This window comes from Myodes glareolus, chromosome 15 (genome assembly GCF_982192425.1).
Source record: "Myodes glareolus chromosome 15, mMyoGla1.1, whole genome shotgun sequence".
NCBI lineage: Eukaryota > Metazoa > Chordata > Mammalia > Rodentia > Cricetidae > Myodes > Myodes glareolus.
In genome coordinates this window covers 34,865,192-34,885,545 of record NC_142040.1, presented here as the reverse complement: position 1 = coordinate 34,885,545, position 20,354 = coordinate 34,865,192, and the positions used below count along the sequence as shown (strand labels likewise).

The 20,354-nt window shown below is 40.9% G+C and overlaps 1 protein-coding gene across 2 annotated transcripts in view; it reads left to right on the top strand.

Annotated features, from left to right (window-relative positions):
* The window catches only part of Zswim6 (zinc finger SWIM-type containing 6), a 170,477-nt gene that overhangs the window by 76,333 nt on the left and 73,790 nt on the right, over positions 1–20,354 (top strand). The gene's annotated exons all lie outside the window — the stretch shown is intronic.

Genomic DNA, 20,354 nt, shown 5'->3' with positions numbered 1-20,354 from the left:
TTATGTTACTTTGGGTCACAGGGTTTTTCCTCCCTTTTTCCAGGCATGCCATTCATTTATATCCCCTTTCAGAGATACCATCAACAACGAGGGCTAATAAAAGTCCTATGTTTCTCAAAGAGAATAGTTGAGAATTCTACCTAGGAGTATGTGGTATCAGAACAAGCAGGCAGTGAGCAACATGTACATCTATACATTATACACATAGTAGTAAGGTAGCAGATGTGTTGGTACTGAAATTGGCATTTCGAATGGCACTCTTTCTCTGCAGGACTTGGTTCCAGCCAGCCACCCCTCCCTCACGTGTAATGAATAGCTAATTCCAGGCCCATGGACCACAGGAGACTGACAGGGTCCTGGGAGGAGTAAGGAATCCTTCCTACTAGAGCAGCAGACTGTGTTTATGCATAGAGAAGCCGTCTATAACTCCTGGTAAATTCATGGAAGAGGTCGCCGTTTGGGTTTTGTATTTAAATTAAAGAATCATCAATACCATTTGGCAACTAGGAGTCAGGCATCCATATTGCAGAAGAGAAAAGCAAAATGCAGCAACTGAACCGAGCTCAGGCATATTGAGGAAATGTGTAGCAAGACTGTCCTGTGTTAATCAGAGCCTTTGTTAGATGTGGACCCGGGAGACTGTGTGATTAGCTAACTGAAAGGGGGCTCACTCGCTCACTCACTCACTTTTTAAAATTGCTTCTTTTTTTCATGTGTAGGAAAAAAAGTACTTGGGAGCCTCTGTTTCCTGGAAACTCAGTTGCCATTTGGGATTTCCCTATGTCCGTAGTTCTTTCATCCGTCTATCCAGCCAATATTTGCTGAATTCCTGTTAGGTGCTAGGGTGTTTTGGGAGTTCAGAAATGAATAAACTCAACCACCATCCTCAAGCAGTTTGTAGTCTGGTGGAAAGACTTAAAAATGGAAGACTTGGGGTGGAGACTAGAGACTCTGAAAGGCTGCTTCTCACTGTGACGTTCACAACCCACACAGTTCATACAGCATCTGTCTGCATTAGAAGAGATAGGTATGGGGTTGCCTTATGCTTTCTTTTTCTCCTTATTATGTGACTCATCTATGTTGCTTACAGCTTTTTCTTTGCTGTTTAGTAATGTTTTAGTTCTCTACCGTATTATTTATCCAGTGAACTGTTGGAGACATTTGAGCTGGTTGCTGTTTGGTGATCTTATTGGGAATGGCGCTAAACCATTGTGTCTGTATCTTGGTGTATGTGTATACATACTTAGAAATGTTTTCCAGGAACAAGATTCAGGGCTTGTAGATAGAATGCATAGCATTAATTTGGCTATATATGGATAAACTGTTTTCTAAGTCATTGTTCTAATTTAAAAGGCTTTATGGCAGGATATCCAATGTTTTGTTTGCTTGTTTGTTTTTTCATGCACACACTTTTCTAAAAGATTTTGGATTTTCATTAGCGTGTTCTGGGGTCCTCTATGCCCATTTGCCCCGGGGACCTCCTCATTACTCTGCTAACCCAAGTGGCTGTTGACAATTTGGAGCGTGGAAAGAAAGGAGAGGTGTCTGAACCTAGATACTAGGCTACTGTTTTGTTTAATGCTGGGGGAAAAAAATGAAAGAAAAAAGCTAGTATATATTAAGGATACAAAAAGCTTAGTGATTTTTAAAACGTCGTACTCACATTTGGAAGTGTAATTCTATTTTAATCTGTTTCCTAATGGAAGAAGAAAGATGACTGATTTGGTAGGCTAATCTTGTATGAAAATTGACAACTCTTTGGCACAAGGCCCGGATTTCTTTTCAGATTTTTGCAAAAAAGAAAAATGCAGTCTCTTATATGCAGAAAAAAAGAGAAATAAATAAAAAGGAAGGAAAAAAAGATGCTGTTGAGCTTAGGGTGAAGAACATTGTGACCAGGAGAGGGATAGGAGGCAGTTCATCCCCTCCTCCTCCCCAGGCAAGAGAAAGATGGTCCTGGGGACTCCAGCCATCAGCAGAACGGATGGACGTTTGGCTTCCAAGTTCTTAAGAAAAGAGAAGAACGTAAGCTGCTATCAAAAATATCTTTTCCTAGTAGATCTCAGTATAGAAAGGGTGCTTGAGGCTGCCTTTTCCATCTAAAATATGTCCCAGCACAAATGTTCCGAGTGTTGAGGCCCAAAACTATGTTAGGGTGGAGTGAATGGGAAGTTTTTTATTGTATTCAGTTCAATTCAGTGAACATTTAATGCGTGCCAGCCATGTGCCTGGTCCTGGTAGGTACTGAAGACACAAAGAAGAATGAGACAGCTTACTGTCCACTGAAACAGACAGCGTATAAACAATTCTCCATAGTGTTTGTGCTAACAGTGGTAAGAATAATGTGCAAAAAGTGCTTTGGTGCACAGAAGAGAATAGATACTTTTGTGTGTGTGTGAGGGGCAGTGAAGTTGTAGGTAACAGGCCTTCCTATTCAAGGATGGGTTAGAGAGAGGTCATGGACGGGACTAGGATTTACAGAAGCGACTTATTTGGCAGAGGAATTAAGAGAAAGGTTAAGGCCATCGGTAGAAATTGAAATCGAGTGACGCTCGTTTTGATTAGAGACATTAAAGTAATTTGAGAAAATCACTATACCAACAGGAGTAGCAAGTTTCAGATGAAGACAGGATATTTTGATATTTTCTATTTGAAACGCCTCCTGCAATGAAGCATACTGGGAACTCACTAAATCCTAACCTCTAATACTGGTCCCTGTGCCCGGAGCATCTTTGTTTCATTTCTGTTACTTAAGTGCCTGGGGAGGGGTTGTGGAATGGGGGTGGATTCTAGAGATTCATATATGCTTGGTTGAAATGTTTATCATTTGGTTTATTTAAAAAAATTATTTTTACGTCAAAAAGTGAGCACACATTGGGTGTTTACCACATCTTGATGAGTTTATGGGTGCATTTCTCTGAATGATGCATATTTGAGCTTCATAACCATTTGATTGTTGTTGCTGAATATTTACAGGCTCCCAAATGGCGGGCAGACATTGCTCTGACCGCTGTGCAGGGTAAAGCCTGGGGCAGGACTAAACTTGCATTCCTGGGAGAAATGAAGGCTGCAGGGAGGAACTCTAGGACCATTTGCTGTTGGCCATTTTGGGAAAACTTGAGTAGCTGAGTGTGTTTCTTAAAGTTATCTGTAATTTTATTTATTGAACTGAAGTTTGTTTATTTAAGGACAATGTGGTTCCAAGCAGTCTGTTCCAGGCTCTCTAGTGAAGCTCTGTTACTCTTCAGTGCCCTGCTTCCCGAAGGCTGACCATCTGGCTGCTGCAGTTGTTCTCATTGTGATCAATAAGGACGGCTTAGGTCTGTGAGTGACTTAGGCTGCTTGCGGCTGCACAGCACAGGCGCTTTGTGTTTGATTCCCATGTAGGGCGAACCTGAGCTTCCTTAGTCCTCTCAGAAAGGAAGCTGGCATTAGGGCAGGAATGTCTTAGATTCAGGAAGCCAGCTACAAACATTGGAGTGACCTACATTGACAGTCTGCCTTGCTTATATTTCAGGGGATCTATAGAAAGTGCTAAAGCTCTTTGAAAATTGTTACTTTGTTTTGCCTTCTCCAGGGGCCTCAATTCTTCAGTTTTATGTTGCTATCACTATGGTCATTTGGACAGTGATCCTAGTCCCACTCAGACTTTGTTCTGAGTTCCCCACTGCATGCACGTGTGCATGTACAGGGTACATGTGGAATGAAGGTCAGGTGACCTTGAATGGCCGTCCTTAACGTGTTTAGGGTTTCTGTTGCTGGGAACAGACACCATGACTCCAGCAACTTTATAAGGAAAATAAATTGGGGTGACTTGCTTACAGTTTCAGAGGTTCAGTCGTTCATTATCATCATGGCAGGAAGCATGGTGTCATGCAGGCAGACATGGTGCTGGAGAAGTAGCAGAGTCTTACATCTTGCTGGTAACAGGACATCAACTCAGATACTGGGCAGTATCCTGGGCATAAGAAACCTCAAAGCCCAGCCCCATAGTGTCACACTTCCTCCAGTAAGGCCATACCCACTCCAAGAAAGCCACACCTCCTAATAGTGCCACTTCCTATGAGATTATGGGGGTCAATTACATTCAAACTATCACATGTTGCTTCCACCATTTTGTTTGAGTCAGGGTGTCTTACTGACCTAGAACTTGGCTCTAGAAGCCAGACCAGTCCTTTAGCTTCTAGGGGTCTGCTTGTCTGTGCTTACCGTCTTTACCATTCCTTGGGGTGCATGCACATGCTCCTTGCCCAGATTTTTGGGTGGGTTCTGGGAGTCCCAATTCTGCGTGAGACAAGTCCTGACATTGACACTTATTTAGAGTATTGGTTAGGTGTTTTGAAAGTGGTCTTTCAAGTTGCATTATCTATCCTTTTTATGTTGTATTGAGGTACATTTGCTTCCTTCCTTCCTTCCTTCTTTCATTTTTTTTTTTTTGCAAGCATATAATAGAAGTTAGGTTTGTATACTCCTGATCATGTCAGGAGTGTAGACGATACTAACAAGACTTTCTTTTGTGTCAATTATTGATGCCAGATTTTTCACTGTAGAGTTACGACATTTTGCCTTGCATGTTTCTTTAAAGTCTTTTTAAAAAGATAACATGACATTACGAAGTATATGTATATCATGGAATGAGTCTATCTAACTGACAGGTATTATATTATCTCACATACTTTGTTTTGTAGTGAAAATAGTGTACACATACTTTCTTAGTAATTTTAAAGATTGTTGTTGCTTCTTCAATAGAAGGGTACAGCCATACTCAAGTAAAGGGGGAAATTAAGCTTTACCTTAATTAAAATTACGCTTTACAGTTAAAAAGTGGGAGGATTACCAAAGCCTTTATGGACGTGTGCGGAAATGGCTTGTCGGCCAGTGTTTGGAGAGGAAACACTAGAACTAACGCACACGCTCTGGTCCTTCATGAGGTCGTTCTGTCATGGTCTCCCTGCCTGGAGCCGTTCTGCGTCAGTGCTGCCGTGATCTTCTCCCTCAGGTTGTTTTCATAAGGAAGACATGTCCACTCTCCCTGTTCATTCAGTAATTCAGTTATATCTGTATGGACCCATAGGTTACTTAATTCTTTGTTTTAGATTCCAATGTTGCTGTTTATTTTGCTTCTCAAGCACTTATAGCTCGGTCATTGGGAGCTTTTCAATTTTTTAAATTTCTAAAGTGTTTAGAAATAGCTTCACTTTTGGTATTAGAGTCTTTGTTTTCTTTGTACCAGCCTTTTTTCCAATAAGCTTTGGTCTCTTCTTGAAAAATAATTGTTTAGAAGCTGAGATGATTTTGGTGTTGTTTTGTTTTATATATTGTCATTTGCCATGAGGGAAATACAAAGTGTAACTTTATATATATCTGCAGAGTCATTTTTTTCTGCTGTCTGAAAACAAAAGTGAGATTTACTTTGTGGCAGGTAAAGAAATTGTCTTCATCTTAATACAGACAGTAGCAGTTAAGTAGACTTGTTACTGCATCATGACACACCTAATAATGGGAGGTACGTTTAGAATTTATCCTTTTGAGATCATTGCATTTTTGTAGATAACTTGAAAGTAGTTGTTTTCCATATTTGGAACACCACTGAAAACAGCCAAGCAAGGACAAAGAAGAGGGTCCATGAAACCTCAAAGCCAAATTTACCAATAACTCCTAGCTAGATCTTACACCTTAACTAGCTAGGTCTTACACCTTAACTCAGAATAAAGCACTGTTGACAGAGGTTTCTGTCCCACCTGGTCCTGCAGTTGTTCAGTCCCAAAGAAGTCACACAGAGGTCTACATTAATTATAAATTGATTGGACTAGTATCTCCCGCTTCTTATTAACTTATAACCTATATTAATCCATAATTCTTGCCTGTGTTAGCCATATTGGCTTGGTATCTTTTTTTGGCGTGGCAATCACATCTTGCTTGCTCTGTGTCTGGCTTCTTTTCTATCTGGGTGACAACTACAGACTGAAACTTCCCTCTTCCTAGAATTCTCATTGCCATGCCTCTACTTCCTGCCTGGTTGCCCCACCCATACTTCCTGCCTGGCTACTGGCCAATCAGCATTTTATTAAACAAGTACAGGAAACAAATCTTCACAGAGTAAAACCATTGTCCACAGAAGCAGACCTTTGACTCTCTGTTACTCTTCATTTACACACAACTCTAGATGTTGGTTAGTATTAAGTAGCTAAAAGATTTAAGCCAGTGTTTTTAAAAGAATTAGAGAGGTCCCAGCAATAATAACGAAGGGTCTACAGTCCATGTGACTTAGGTGCAGGAGTGAGAAGTATCCGTTGGGAATGAGCTCTACAACTGCATTTTGATTGGCTGTGGTTTTCTGTCAGGGTTTTCCCGTTTTAGGAGGGGTGAGGACTTCACTTATCTGTGGGTATAAGGACGAATAAGAAGCCTGTAGTTAGAGTTTGTACAAGTTTATAAGGTTGTGTTTGTATGCTGTCCTTCAAGACCCATGACTTCACTGGTACTGAGTAGTTGGCTAGGTTTCCATACTAGGCGGTTTCCCTATTGTTAAACAGGGAGTCCAGTTAGAGAGCTGTTGCTACCACCAGGGTGTGTGTGACTCTATTGCACCCTTAGTTACTGTGACCTGATCTGGGTGGTTGGAAAGGGAGTGTTCTTTATAGAGGGAGCAGGGAAAGGTTAAATACAAAGGAAGAGGGAGGAGAATCAAGAGGCAGAACAAGGCACATGTGTTCAGATGAGGGGATGAGAGAGGAAGCTGAATATTTAGGAACACAAATACAGGAGAGTGGAGGGTGAAAAGGCCATAACAATCGTCCTGGTAACTATTTATGAAAATAGATAGTTACTGCTACTGTCTGTATTAAGCCTATAAAATTTGTAATTCTGTATATACGTACACAGTTTAAATGAACTTTTACCAATTGGACTGACAATGTGCCCTTCAAGAGGTAAAGGCCTAATAAAACCTCCAGTGCCAGACACGAAAACCCTCCTTTGCGTTGTTCGTCAGGGCTAGCCAAGTGACTTCCTCACATAGAGTGCCTTGCTGTTGTCCTTGGTTGTCCCTCTGAGGTGGAAGGTAAGTCTCCTTTGCTGAAAACACCATGCACTTCAGAAGCAGGGCCCAGAGGCCTCTAAGCTGGAGCTGACCTGAAGGCCTCCTTCAGACATACTTTCATGAAATAGATGCCGTGCAAACTTCCAAAGAAGGAAGCAACCAACAGTCCTGCCCAGCTAAAACGCCCATGAAGCACAAATAAACTTTAAAATACTGCTTAAGTCCCTTAAGCTAGTGGCATGTTACTCGATGGCATAAGAATTTCTTCAGTGGTATAAAGTGAAAATGCTGTTTGAGGAACAAGCTTCTTTTTCAGTTATTCAGGCTAAAACTTTGATTCTTCAGAATTACTGGAGAATTCTTTAACACAGAACACTGCTGTTAAAGCCAGGATCATGAAAAATCAGAGCCTCCTTTAATCTGACTGTACTAGCATAGTTTCCCTTCAGGAATGACCCTTTGCTTCTAGTTTCCTATCTTAAAGTTTCTGTAATTAATATACTGTCATTGTTAGACCAGAGTTTATTTTCACTGAAAAATTGTTATTAGAGGTGTTCTCAAAACAAATGTGAATGTAATAGTCATGATTTAATTTAGGAAGGTAACAAGCAGTTTGTTTCAAGAGAATCATTGATGAGGATAAAACAGGGTTCTTATTTTCTTCCTAGAAATATCTTAATGCTAGTATTTGGGTAGATTTTTTTACATTGTTATGCAAAATGCCGATTTTATTGACATATAAACATATTTTTGATAGGCCTAGACTTGTCTTCCAGTCTACCACAGACAGAGGGAAGCCTAGAGAGTTGCTTTTGCCCCTGAGTCACTGATGATCTTGGTTTGGTCATGGTGGGAGATGCAGCTGTAGTAAGAGAAGTTACATGAGTGATTTCTAATCAGTTTTCCCCCGCCGTACATGTGGGTAATGTAACTTTGGTGCAGAAGAGGGTAAGGCAAGGAGGAAGCCTAGATATACCTAAAAGAATTGGAAGTGTTGGGAATTTAAAGACAGATGTTAGGAAAGGGAGTTAGGTAGAAGACGGGGTCCTGGCTGTTCCTTGATTCTATGCTTCCAGAGCATTATCTTTCCTATAATGCTCAGAGGGGTCTGAAGCAGGGAGTTAATGTTGGAGATGAGCTTTTCTAATGCTGCCTCTCTTCCTTCCTTAGGAGACACAGGTCAGTTTCTCCTTGAAGGGAAGGGTTCATGCTCTGCAATGCAGACACATTGCTGAGCTAATGTACTTGATTATAAGTATATGAGCATTGGCCTGTTTTCCTTGCAAGCTGGCCTTATAGTTCAGTTTGCCAGTAAGTTTTTGGTTTAATTCAGAATTTGAATGTATAGCCAGTGCATTTAAATGCTAGGCAATTAAAGCCACTTTTAAAAATAGCAATTTTAATAGATGAAAGCAGTTACCAAGTTCCTTTTCATTGCTCTCATGTTTTTTGAAATATATTTTTGTCTGCATGTAGTTGGCATGTCATGTTAGTTTTATGATGAAATAGGACAGTAATTAGCCGTACACATCACAGCAGTTAGTTCCGTGACTTCTTTCTCTTCCTGATAGAAATACTTTCTAGACTTATTCTTGTGCCGTCGTCTGATGCCCTCTTGCAGATTCTCAGCAGTGGGTAACGTAATCTCTTTGAGCTGGTGTGCCTGTCAGGCCGTCTGTTCCTGACAAAATACCCAAGGAAACCAACAGAAAGAAGAAACTGTTTATTTTGGGTTCTGGCTTCATCCACACTCACTTGGCTGTGTTGGTGATGGCCCTGTGGTGAGGCAGGAACACCTTGATGGGGCGCTAGAGGCAGAGCAAAGGTACCTATGGAGCAGAGGACATGGAGGAGAGAGAAGATGAGGGGCTGTGGTTAATTATACCACTCAAGGGCACATCCTCCTCCCTGCCTCCTCCACCTGGGACCCTGCCTCCTTAAGCTGCTGATCCCTTCCGTAGTTCATTAAGCTCTGAGTCTACAAATGAATTCATTCACTCATGAAGCTGGTCTTCCTGATTCTCTCACCTCCCACCCCACCTTTGAAGTCTGCTCCTTTTGGAACCCAGCCTTCGATATGAGGTTTTAGGGGATATTAAAACCCAAAACATAAGAGGTAGGATAAGTACATTTACTTCTGCGATGCAGGAATTTGGGTAGTTATTCAAGTTGACTTTGAGTGACTTGGAAATAAATCAGATGCCATCTGAAAATTAAAACTCTGTCAAAAGCCTGGGTTGTTTTTTTTTTTTTTACCATGTATTCTGAATATAGTATAATTTTGATTGTTTTGACTTTTTTAGAATCTGAAATTTTTAGAGTTTGAGAGTCTTTAAGAATACCCACATGGTTGTCTTAGCACCTAGTAACGGATCTCTGAAATAGTCTGTAGAATTTTATACGTGTTTTTGGAGAGGGACATCTATTGTTCTTTGTCACATACCCCATTACCTATGACGTCATTGCTCCATGCCCTCCACAATGAAGAAGGTATAATCCCTTTAGTTTTCTTTTGCAGGTATGAAAAGTAAAAGATAGGAAATTCAGTAGCTAATTATAGCAGAACTAGGATTAAACTGGTCTCTTTTTAGGTCAATGCTCCTCATTGTATTATATTTCTTAGACACAGATTTTGATTCTGAAACGTAAGCCATAATATACATAACTGAGCTGATACTATTTGTGTTTGTGTTTCTTATTAAAAGTGGGCAGTAGTGAAAATTGTTACCATGACTTTTTCTTAAAGTATTATCAACATGAAATCATCACTATTCATAAGTAGCTTTACCTAATAATGATTTGAAGTTCCGTTATAGCATCATGATCATGCGTGGCCATATTGCTTCACAGCCACACCCAAACCTACATGATCTTGGAAATGCCTTCTTCTTCCCAATACACAGAACACAGCACGGGGAAGCAGAACTGTACTAAAAAGGTATATCTGAATTTAGCTCCAGTCTAATTTCTTAGTCATCATATTGTCCAGGGATCCAGTGACTTATTAGCATTGGAACCTTTGCTAATGTTCAATGTTTGCTAATGTCCATGAAGGCATCTCTTGGAGATCTGAACATTTCTTGTCACCAAATGGCAGAGTATGGCTGTGAAGCAGTATGGCCACGCATGTTCATGATGCTATAACGGGAGTTCAGAGAAAAAAAATACAACTTCTTAGGTATGCAGGTAGTCAAGCGACCATGGGTTCATTCCCTCTTCAATGGGATATTAAAAGAATGCTACTGTATTATTTTAGGTATTTTGTGTAAAGATGTACTTCTTCCATGTTATTTTGTTGTTGTTTTTGTTGTTGTTTTTGGTCACCTACCTTGGGAAAAAACAAAACAAAGACAAAACTTTAATCTTGACTATTTAAAAAACATTGGATAAAAATTATTTGTGTAAAAACCCAATATGTACTTGATTTTATATTTTCTTTGAAAGTTTAAACATTGCAGTGAAACATGTGACCACTGCTTTTGCAGAATTTATCCTTTGTCCCCGTCTTTGAGGAAAAGTCGTCATTTAAGATGATGGTTAGCAACTACAACCAATCAAAGATCTTGTGCCATTTGACTGTGTGTGACATCTTCCTGTTGTGGATATACTGCCATTTCTGCAGCTTACCTCTGTAATGTATAGAGATCATCTTAATATGTGTTTCTCATTGTGAGAGGAGCAGGGAACAATAAATGCATAGCTCCTGGGGCCCAAATTAGATAGTAATAGAAATCATGGGCTTCATCTTTTTTTTTTTTTGGCTTCCTTTGCCCATGGTCCATGTAATCCACCTTCTCTGGACCATTGCTAAGCCATAAGGTAAGCCTCAGTCAGTATTAAGAAGGGCCATTGGGAAAGTTGGCAAACTTCGTGATGTGTATGATGTCATTACCAGGCTTCCCGAACCTGTTCTAGAAATCATTTATATGTCAAATTCTTCATTCAGAAATATCTTGAACATTTTTATAATTATAGTTAAAGCAAATTTTTTTCCTTATAAATATGCACAAGTTCCCCCATACCAACTAAAACAGGGTACACTGTGGGTGGGAATGCCTTTGTGTTATAGATGATCTGTTTCTGCTTTTCTTTTATCACTGTGCTTAGTTTAAAACATCCCACACCCCAGGCATAACTGTGTTATGCTGGGCCTGCAGATGTTCGCACAAAGTAGAGCTGGTTTTCCTTCTCGGCTGGATCTCGGCAGTCAGGGACAGACACTAACTTTGGTAGTGTTCCTCATATCTTCAGGAAGAAGAGGCATTCAGGCTTGTCAGGACACGAGTTATCTTGAATACAGTGCTGTGGTCATTGTTTGGCAACCATGAATCTTTTAATTTTAGCATCCAATTTTTATTAGTCTTCAACTCAATTACAGGACAAATTTGAACTGTAAAAATACATTCCTCATGAAAACTCCCAAGGTTAGGGATAAAAGGGCACCTTATATTTTAGTAGAATTATCTTGAAAGTAACATACATACTTAGTGAAGCTGAAAGTTATTTGGAGTCAAAATCAAATCCTAAGTCTCCTTTTCTTCTTGTTTGTAACAGATCACATTGTAAGAATGTGCTGTAAGAATGGAGAAAGGAAAAATGGGATATTGTTAATGGAGTTAGGAGTTTGCTAGGCCGTGAGTCACTATGACAGACAGTCCTTGTCTGCTTGTCTAATAGAATTGTGTGTGTGTGTGTGTTCTCGGGAGCATGGCATTTCTAACAGCAAGTGTGCCCACTGGCATAGGCTGGGGTTTTCGTGCACATGTTGAAAATGCCAAGCTTCCCAGAGCATGCGGCATTGCATGACAGCAGTGGTGGTAGCTAGCATTCCACAGGAGGACTGCGTGCCTTACATACACGTCAGCTCTCATTTCGTCCTTATAGCAAGCACATGCTGCTCTTAGCTTGCTTTATGGAAGATGCAAGGCCAGGTGACTTTCCTAAGGTCCTTGCGGTAAAGTGCCAGGGCGCTCGGGAATGCTGGTCCTGCTTAGAGGCTCTGCTTCTTCTGAAATGCAACCCTGACCTGCTGTTGCCCAGCCTTCTGTTTGCCTTTTTCATGTGGTAGAGCCTTTGCCTTAGGCAAAAATGTGTTACCAGGAGTTGCTGGTATTTTCATTAATTGAATTGTTCTAGTATATAAAGCCCCTTCAATTATGGGGCATCCCATGGGCATTGTACAGCAATCTCTTTGTAAAAGTAAAGACTCTGATTAATAAAGGCCTATTCTTATATTTTGATTTTTATTTAATGAAAGTCTTATTTATGGTGGTATGGCAATAAGTATTAACGATCATACTGATAATGTGTATTATTAGAAAATATTATTTCTTCCTCTTACTCTTCCCTCACCTGATGAAGTGGGAACATTTGATTACATAACAAGTTACAGATGTATTTTTGGTGCTGAGAGTTCTCCAGGTGAACTTGTATGTGCTAACCATGTTCTTTACCTTGGGGCCACATATGAAGCTCCCTTGAAATTCTTGTATAAGGAATTGTGTATTCTCCTCTTGTCCCACTTGCTGTGTTTACTCCAGTATTTTGAAGAGAAGAGTCTTGTTTGGGCTGTAATTAGGATCCTCCAGGTCAGTGGCTCTGGTTCCCAGCCCAGCAGCAATGAGCATCACTGGGTGTGGGTCAGAGACTCAGCATGCGTGGGCTTGGTCATGTTTGTTATCCTTGGTTCTCCACACGATCCACATGCATTCCAGCTGAGGACCACCAGCCTGTATGTTTCACATGCCAAGAATGTGCTTGGATTCTTTCATCTTACAGACTCTTCTAACCCATATGTTCTCTGAGAAGCTCCTCTGTGGCTTGAACATTGCAGACCCCTGCTGTGTCCGAGCTGCCAGTTTAATTCGGAGTAAAAGAGAAGGACCATCTTAAAATAGTTCAGTTCATTTGAAGTATCATAGGCTGGAGATCAAAGTGGTTTGTTGTTGTTGTTGTTGTTGTTTTTTAACTTAAATGATGTGAGGCAGGCATTGCTTGAAAGACCCTAGTAAGTTCCTTTATTTGTTACTTTGTCCAGGCCCTAGGTTGTTCTACAAGCTATGGATCCTTGGGCTCTTGGATAGAAATGGACACATGACGCAGTTTGCAAGAGTCCTAAACCTTAGTCGTATCTACATATAAAGGATCTGTATCTCTTAGTCTCCTCATGTTTTAGAATTACTTCTGCTGGTACAGAAAGGTTGCATTTGTAAAGACTTGACATTTGGATCCCAGAAACTCCTTGTTTCTTCCCATCCTCTAGGGGCTTGCTTCATCCAAAGTATACTCTACCACTGCCTCACCCAAAGCATCTCACTTTCTCTTCAAAGACCCCATCTGAAAAGGAATCTTATGCTTGCATTTTATCCTGATGATGAAACTGATAAATAGACCTGGAGCCTGGGTTAGGTTCCAACCACGGGGGCTCACGCTCAGGTTGAAGTTAGGCTAGCCCTTCAGATTTTGGGAAACAGGATTTGGCTTTCATCCCCCCCTTCCCAATTTTGAGACCACACTCTCCCATACCTCTTGGTTTGGTAAACAACTGTCTCTGGTGTTTCCCCTATGCCACTGCTAATGAAGGAAACAGTCAGGCATTTCTGAAGGCTGCAAGCAAAACAGGAAATGAACAGGTTCAGGTCTTCTATGGTCTCTGTTAGCCTCTGGGCCCTGGGAGGCAAGACAGAGGTGTGAGGTTGTAGTAAGAGTTGTGCTGGGACAACAAAGGCACTAATAAACTTCATCTGCACTTGACAGGTCAGAGACCCAGGAGAGAGGCTCTGGAGGGAGTAAGAAAGGGTTAGGGGCTGTGAGGCCTCTGCAGGTGGTGCTGGGACTTGGAGGGGAAGGGCTGCTTGTCTGCCTGTCTTGAGAAGGGCAAAAGGCCAGAACTGCTTTCCTTGTACCAGAAAAGGTTGGCATCAGAGGGAAGATTACACTTACATCGCTAAGTACCTTGAAGAGGAGAAATTCTGACTCCCATCTGTTTGTTCAAGCCCTCTCTCCTGGCTCCTCAGCTTCTCTGACTGAGCAGTAATTGCTGCCTCTCAGATACACCCCTGAGAAAGTGTCTGCTAAGAGGTAGACTACACGCTTCAGGCTTTAGGCTAACACAGGCTGATGCAGTGTCTAGTTTTGTTCTGTCCATGTACTTCTCTGCTTAAATTCCCATCTCCGTGCTGGTTACAAAGAACCAAGTTGGTGGGTTTCTTCTCTTAGGAAGAGTTTTAACTAATGCCACTCATGGCTAACACATAGGTATTATGATTAACTGGATCTCTGTATGAAATGGTGTAAGAATTCATTAATGAGGAAACAAAACCAATAATGCACAGAATGCTGCTGGGAGCTCTTGGTTAGGACTGTCCAGGGCATGCTCCGTAAACTTTTATGTTGTTTATATGGTGTGCTGTGCTTCACAGTCTGGCGTTGCATAAATTTGCCATTATCTTTCTCAAATATTAATGAAGTGTACAAGTGAGTGAGTCTGTTTCAAACATCCATTCTGAAGTTTTTCCTTTAAAAAATATTTTTCCTTTAAAATAAATAAAGCTTTTCCTTTAAAAAATAATTTTTCAAAAAGATGGAACTACTTCATCAGCAATTACCAGCAAAATCTCCCAGTGTCTTTCTATAAGCTGTTTAAGCTTAGTATTAGAAATTGGGGCTAGAGGATTTAATTAGCCAGCTCAGAGGATGCAATGTCTTTAATTTAGGATTTCCCTTTGAGAAAATTATGTAGTTAAAGAAGGAATATGATATTTTAGATAAGTTGGTTTTTAAATTGCATTTATTGTCTCTGTCTTGGGCCCCCTACTGTGTGTACCGCTGGTCTGGAGATTCTGCATGATTTGAATGAAAGGTTTGTTTGCACACTGATCATCGCAGTGCAGGTTATTGGATTGTGTGCAATAGTTTCCAGTTAGGAAGGGTTTACTGTTAGATTAGGATGGGGGAAGGATTGCCTCATCCTCTTTACCAGTCATAAACCAATCCTGGTTATGACACATTGAGCCGGATTAGTGTGCTAGGTAATACATACGCTGCCATGAGAGTGTTACATGCTAACACCTCTGCATTCTTAGACCTGGCTTTTCATACGCTGCCGTGAGAGCGTTACATGCTAACACCTTTGCATTCTTAGACCTGGCTTTTCAGAAGATGGGGAAAAAAACCCTCCCCACCCTGGCCACCCTTTCAGCCATAACATTTCATTGACTTGCTTCCTGCTTTTAATTTCCCCAGGGGTTCTTTTATGTAGGAAAGGGGTGAAGGATGTATTTGTGTGAGTCCTACACCACTGCTTCTGTTAAGTTCTCTAACGAAGAATATGCTGCTCTAGCTCTCCATGCAGGGACACATTTTTTTCTGAAAAGAATGTGCCATGGAAGGAATGGTTTCAGGCCTGTGTGTTTATTTCATGTCTGCGAGTTTATTCTAGCGTAGAAATTTTCTAATGCCTTGAGTTCATAGCCATTTTTCAGCTAGCTGGGCACATAGACCAAGATGTGCAAAAAGGCCAAACTTTGGAACTTTCTGGTGTATTCTAAAACAGCTGTCATTCTGTGATGTCATGGGTCTTTGTCCCCTTTGAAACTTAACACTTTCCCCCTACTCAAAGATAAGAAGACTCTTTCAAGATTGAAATGCTTTTTTTTTTTACTGTCAGTGAAGAATTGAAGTTTTCTTTGCAGAAAACTTCATCTTTGTTAAGATTTTGATTGTGTTCATGTGTGAGAAATCTGCCCCTTTCCTGTTTCTCTGCTGAGTATATTAACTGTCGGTCTGTTGCATTAAGATCCAAGTGCTAGGGCCGGAGAGATGCCTCAGCAATTAAGAGCACTTGCTACTCTTCCAGAGCGTTCCGGTGGCATCCACGTCTGGTGTTTCACAACCACCTGCAACCCTGTGAGTCCCTGCTGACATACAAGGGGTACACTCACATAGATAAAGACACATAAATGAATATAAGTTTTGAAAAAATAATCCAATTGTAAATACTGTTACAAAGTTCAGTTGAACTGTTTCTTCAGGGCATTATAATGAGCCTTTGGGTCTCATGAGAAGTTCCTTAAGGCTTTTGTTTATGGGGTTAGTAACTATTGGCACTAACTTTGTGTTCCAGTAGTTGTTTTGTTTGTTTGTTTTGCCAGCTTGATAGAAGCTGGGGTCAACTCAGAAGAGAGAACTTCAACTGAGAAAAAGTCTCCCTATGATTGGCCCATAGGCAACCCTGTGGGGCATTTCCTTGTTGATGATTGATGTGGAAAGGTCCTGCCCACCCTGGGCAGTGCCACTCCTGGGCAGGTGGTCATAACGTGTAGAAGAAAAACAGAGTAAGCCCTGAGTAGCAAGCCAGTAGGCAAGTGTTTGTTCCTTCCTGGACTCTGCTTCAGTTCCTGCCTCCAGGCTCCTGCTTGAGTTCCTGCCTTGACTTCGCTCAGTGATGAACCCGATAGTTGGAAGATGAAATAAACCCTTTTCTCTTCAAGTTGTTTGTGGTCATGATGTTTTATTCCAACAATAGAAACGCTAAGACACTGTGTTTCAAATTAAAACCTGTAAATAAGTTGAAATGCATGTTTATGCAATAATAGTGGTGAGTATATGTTAATAGAAATAAAATCTTGATAAAAAACCCAAACTCCTGTAACTTCCAATAAGAATTTTTTACTGAAGTGAGTGACATTATCTGTGTTTGTGCAAATCTCTTTAATGTTTGCCCTTAGGAAAATCCAGCCCTTTTATTTATCTGTCTCTGCTACTGTAGCCCACATCATGTCAGCCTCTTAGAACTAAATATGCCCTGAGGAGGGACGGTGTAAAAGGTCACTAGTATCAGGTGGAATTATGAAAGATTTCCTTATCGTGGGTGCTCTGAGAAGCTCTGGAGGATTTCGGGGGAGGTTAGTATCACACTTTGAAACTCACTGCGTTATAATATTTACAAGCTTACAATTAATTTAAAAGTGTTCTCCCTAGTGTTTTTTTTAAATTTTAGTTTCTCTGCATATAAAATTAACACAGTGTTAAGTAGGGAAACAGGAGAAGAGCTGGATTGAGCAGAAATACAAGTGAATTAAGTCTTTCAGTTTTGTTCTCAAGTAAGAATGATTCCTCTAGTGTTTCCCTAGTCTCTTGCCTCAAAAAGCTTTGTGATTTCTCTTCATTTCCCAAGTCAGCATATGAAAGCAACCTCCTCCCCCAAGATTCCAGTAGCTTAGAAAAAGAAAGTGTTATGGATGAAGGGAACATGTCCACACCCCTCTGTTTCTCCAGCTGGGAAGGGAAGGGAAGGGAAATAAAATTTAATGAGCACTTTTACTATGTGCCAGGTGCTTTACACATGTTATTTCACTTTAATTCCCCAACCAGCCTTGCAACATGTTTCTAGCCACGTACCTACACAAATAAAGTGAGACTCAAGAAGACTGAATAATGCGTTCAAGGCACACAGCATCTAAGATACAGCACCCGTGTGGGGCAGAGCCTCTATCCCAAGGCCTGCTTGGTGCTGCACTGCCTTACACAGCTTCCTTCTCTTCCTGGAGGCTGGGACCTGGAGACTAACAGGATGCTGTGATGTGGAAACAGTTTGCTCTGTCAGTCTTGTTCTTTGTGATTTATCTTCTAAAATTATATCTTGTAGAGTCAAATATTTTTCAAGTTTTTTTCTTAATTTTCATGTATATATATCATTATATTTAGTTTCATTTAGCCCTCAGCCTTCCTCCCACCCTTCTCTTGCTGGCCTCCATCTGTCCCCAAAGAAGGCTCCCTTCCACTTTTATATCAAATACCTTCTATTGCTGTCACTTCCCCCATTTTCCTCCCTTAATTTTGCTTACACACACACGTGCGCACTCATGCACACACACACACATATGCACACACACACACACAGAGTAGATTCTGTGTATACAAGCTAAAACACTGTATATTTGCTTCTGAATCTCACTTAACAGTGATCTCTAGTTCCATCCATCTATTTCCCTGCAAATGTCATGATTCGTTTGTTTGCTTTTGTTTTTTATGTCTGAATAAAATTCCATTCTCTATGTATACCCCCCCCCCCTTTAAGCTATTCCCCCACTGATGGACTTGAGCTTGGTTCTGCTTCTTATTTCTATTATAAATACCCCAGAAATAAGCATGGCTGTACAAGTGTCTGTTGTGCTATATTGACTTTGGATGTGACCCCAGAAAGTAGTCCAGCTGGGTCTTGGTAGTTCATTTTTGTTGTCTTCTGTACGGCTGTAGCAGGCTACATTCCCCAGCAGTGTACAAAGTTTGCTTTTATCCTCTGTCTTTGCCAGCGTTTGTTGTTTTGTATTATCTCAGTGACAACAGTTCTGACTGGGGTAACCTGTTTCTCTGATGGTTAAGGGTGTTGAGCACACGTTTTCAGTTACTACCGTACATACATACATACATACATACATACATAAATACATACATCCGCACACACATACATTGAGAACTGTCATTTCAGTTAATTAGCCCACTTACTGATTGTATTTTTGTTGTTTAGTTTTTGTGGCTCCGTAAATACTCTAGCTGTTAATTTCTTCTTGCTGGAGGTCACTGCCTATGCTGCGCAGAAGCCCTTTAGTTTTGTATAATCTCATTTGTTAGTTTTGGGGTTATTTCTTGCCATTAGAGTTCTTGTCTGTGCCTATATCGTGAAGTGTTTTCCTTGAGCAATTGCAAAATTTTAGGTCTTACAATTGAGGTCAGCCTAGAGTTGCATGACTTTGAACTTGACCCATGGATGTGTCAGAGACTTTCACAGAGAAGCTGAGACAGATGGGCTTTGTGCTCTGCTACGAACACATCAGCACTCCAGAAGCTTGGTGCCTTCGCTGATTATCTGCTGTTGCACGGGAAGTGAGTTTATTGTATGTGGCTGAAGAAGTTTATTATACATATCAAATTAGAAGGTGCCTTATAGTATTAGTAGGAGGTCTCTGTCAGGAAGCAGTTTCAGGTTACATTCATTGGGAGGAGGAAACTGTGGTTGGTATGTCTCCATCACTGGTAAAGGGCAATCTTTTGTTACATTGTACTGGAACTAGAGGAAGGTCTTGCCTTTCCTCTGAGCTTAACCCAGGGAAGGCTTTGCCATTCCCATGCTTATGAGGAACTTGCTATTAGGGTGCTCGTGTCAATAATGCACATGCACTCAGGACTTCATCCACCCCCCACAGAAGCCTTTGATCCATTTTGTGGTGTGTGTGTGTGTGTGTGTGTGTGTGTGTGTGTGTGTCTTTTTTCATGTAAGTATCTAATTTTCCAAGTACCATTTGTTAAGGAGGGTGTCTTTTTTTTCCTGATGTGTATTCTTGACACCCCAAATCAGATGGCTGTGGCTGAGTGGGCCCACTTCTAGATCTTCTATTCCATTTGTCTTTTCTAGTACCATACAGTTTCTGTTACTTGACACGGTGGTATGACTGGAAGTGAAGTATTGTGATGCTCTCAGATGAAGTAAACATTCTATTAGAAGGAAAAACCAAGGGGAAACAAAGTGGGCGAAAGAGAAGGAGAAAGGGAAGAAGAGGAAGAAATTGTAGTAATGAAAAACAGCATGCAAATAAAATTAGACAGATGAATGGAGGGGAATAAGAGTATGAACAAAATCTTCTAGAAAGGTCTCATGTTTAAAATACAACGAAGTGAAAATAATACTAAAGAGCAATGAAAATGCTAGGGTGGATTCTTCTCTTGAAAATTAGAGATGCAGGTGTGTGCAGCGTGAGGGGGAGTCTGGACCTGAGGGGCTCTCGTCTCTCCTTTGCTTTCTGCTGGTGCAAAGAAAGTATAGGGCACACCTGCTGTCTGCAGAGCTGCTGTTACACTATCAGCTTTTTCTTCCTGTCACAGGTCTTTGCTGCTCCACTTGGCTTTTCAGCTGTAGACTAGGTGTGTTCCCTCACCTACCCATTGCAGCTACGCTAGTTCAGTTTTTTTTTTTCCTTTATTGCTGTTTGAATGTAGTATCTTATCAGCCTCTTCTTCCTCCCCGATCTCCTTTTGTCAGCTTGTTTTAGTCTCCTGGTGATGCTTTCTGTTGTGTTTTCTATTTAATTTAAGGGATTTTTTTTCCTTCCTAGCATTTCTTTTCTCATATCTACACCCTAGAGTAACTAATGTTCTGGCTAGCACGGAGTCCTGTAGGGTGAAGACCCACCTATGTGTTGGTTAGACTCCCCCTCCCCACCAAGATTGATGCACTGTGGTGTCAAGCAGTCGACAGAATTCGGAGTTCTGAGGCTCTATAGTACTGAGCAGATAGACACCTCCAGAGGTCCAT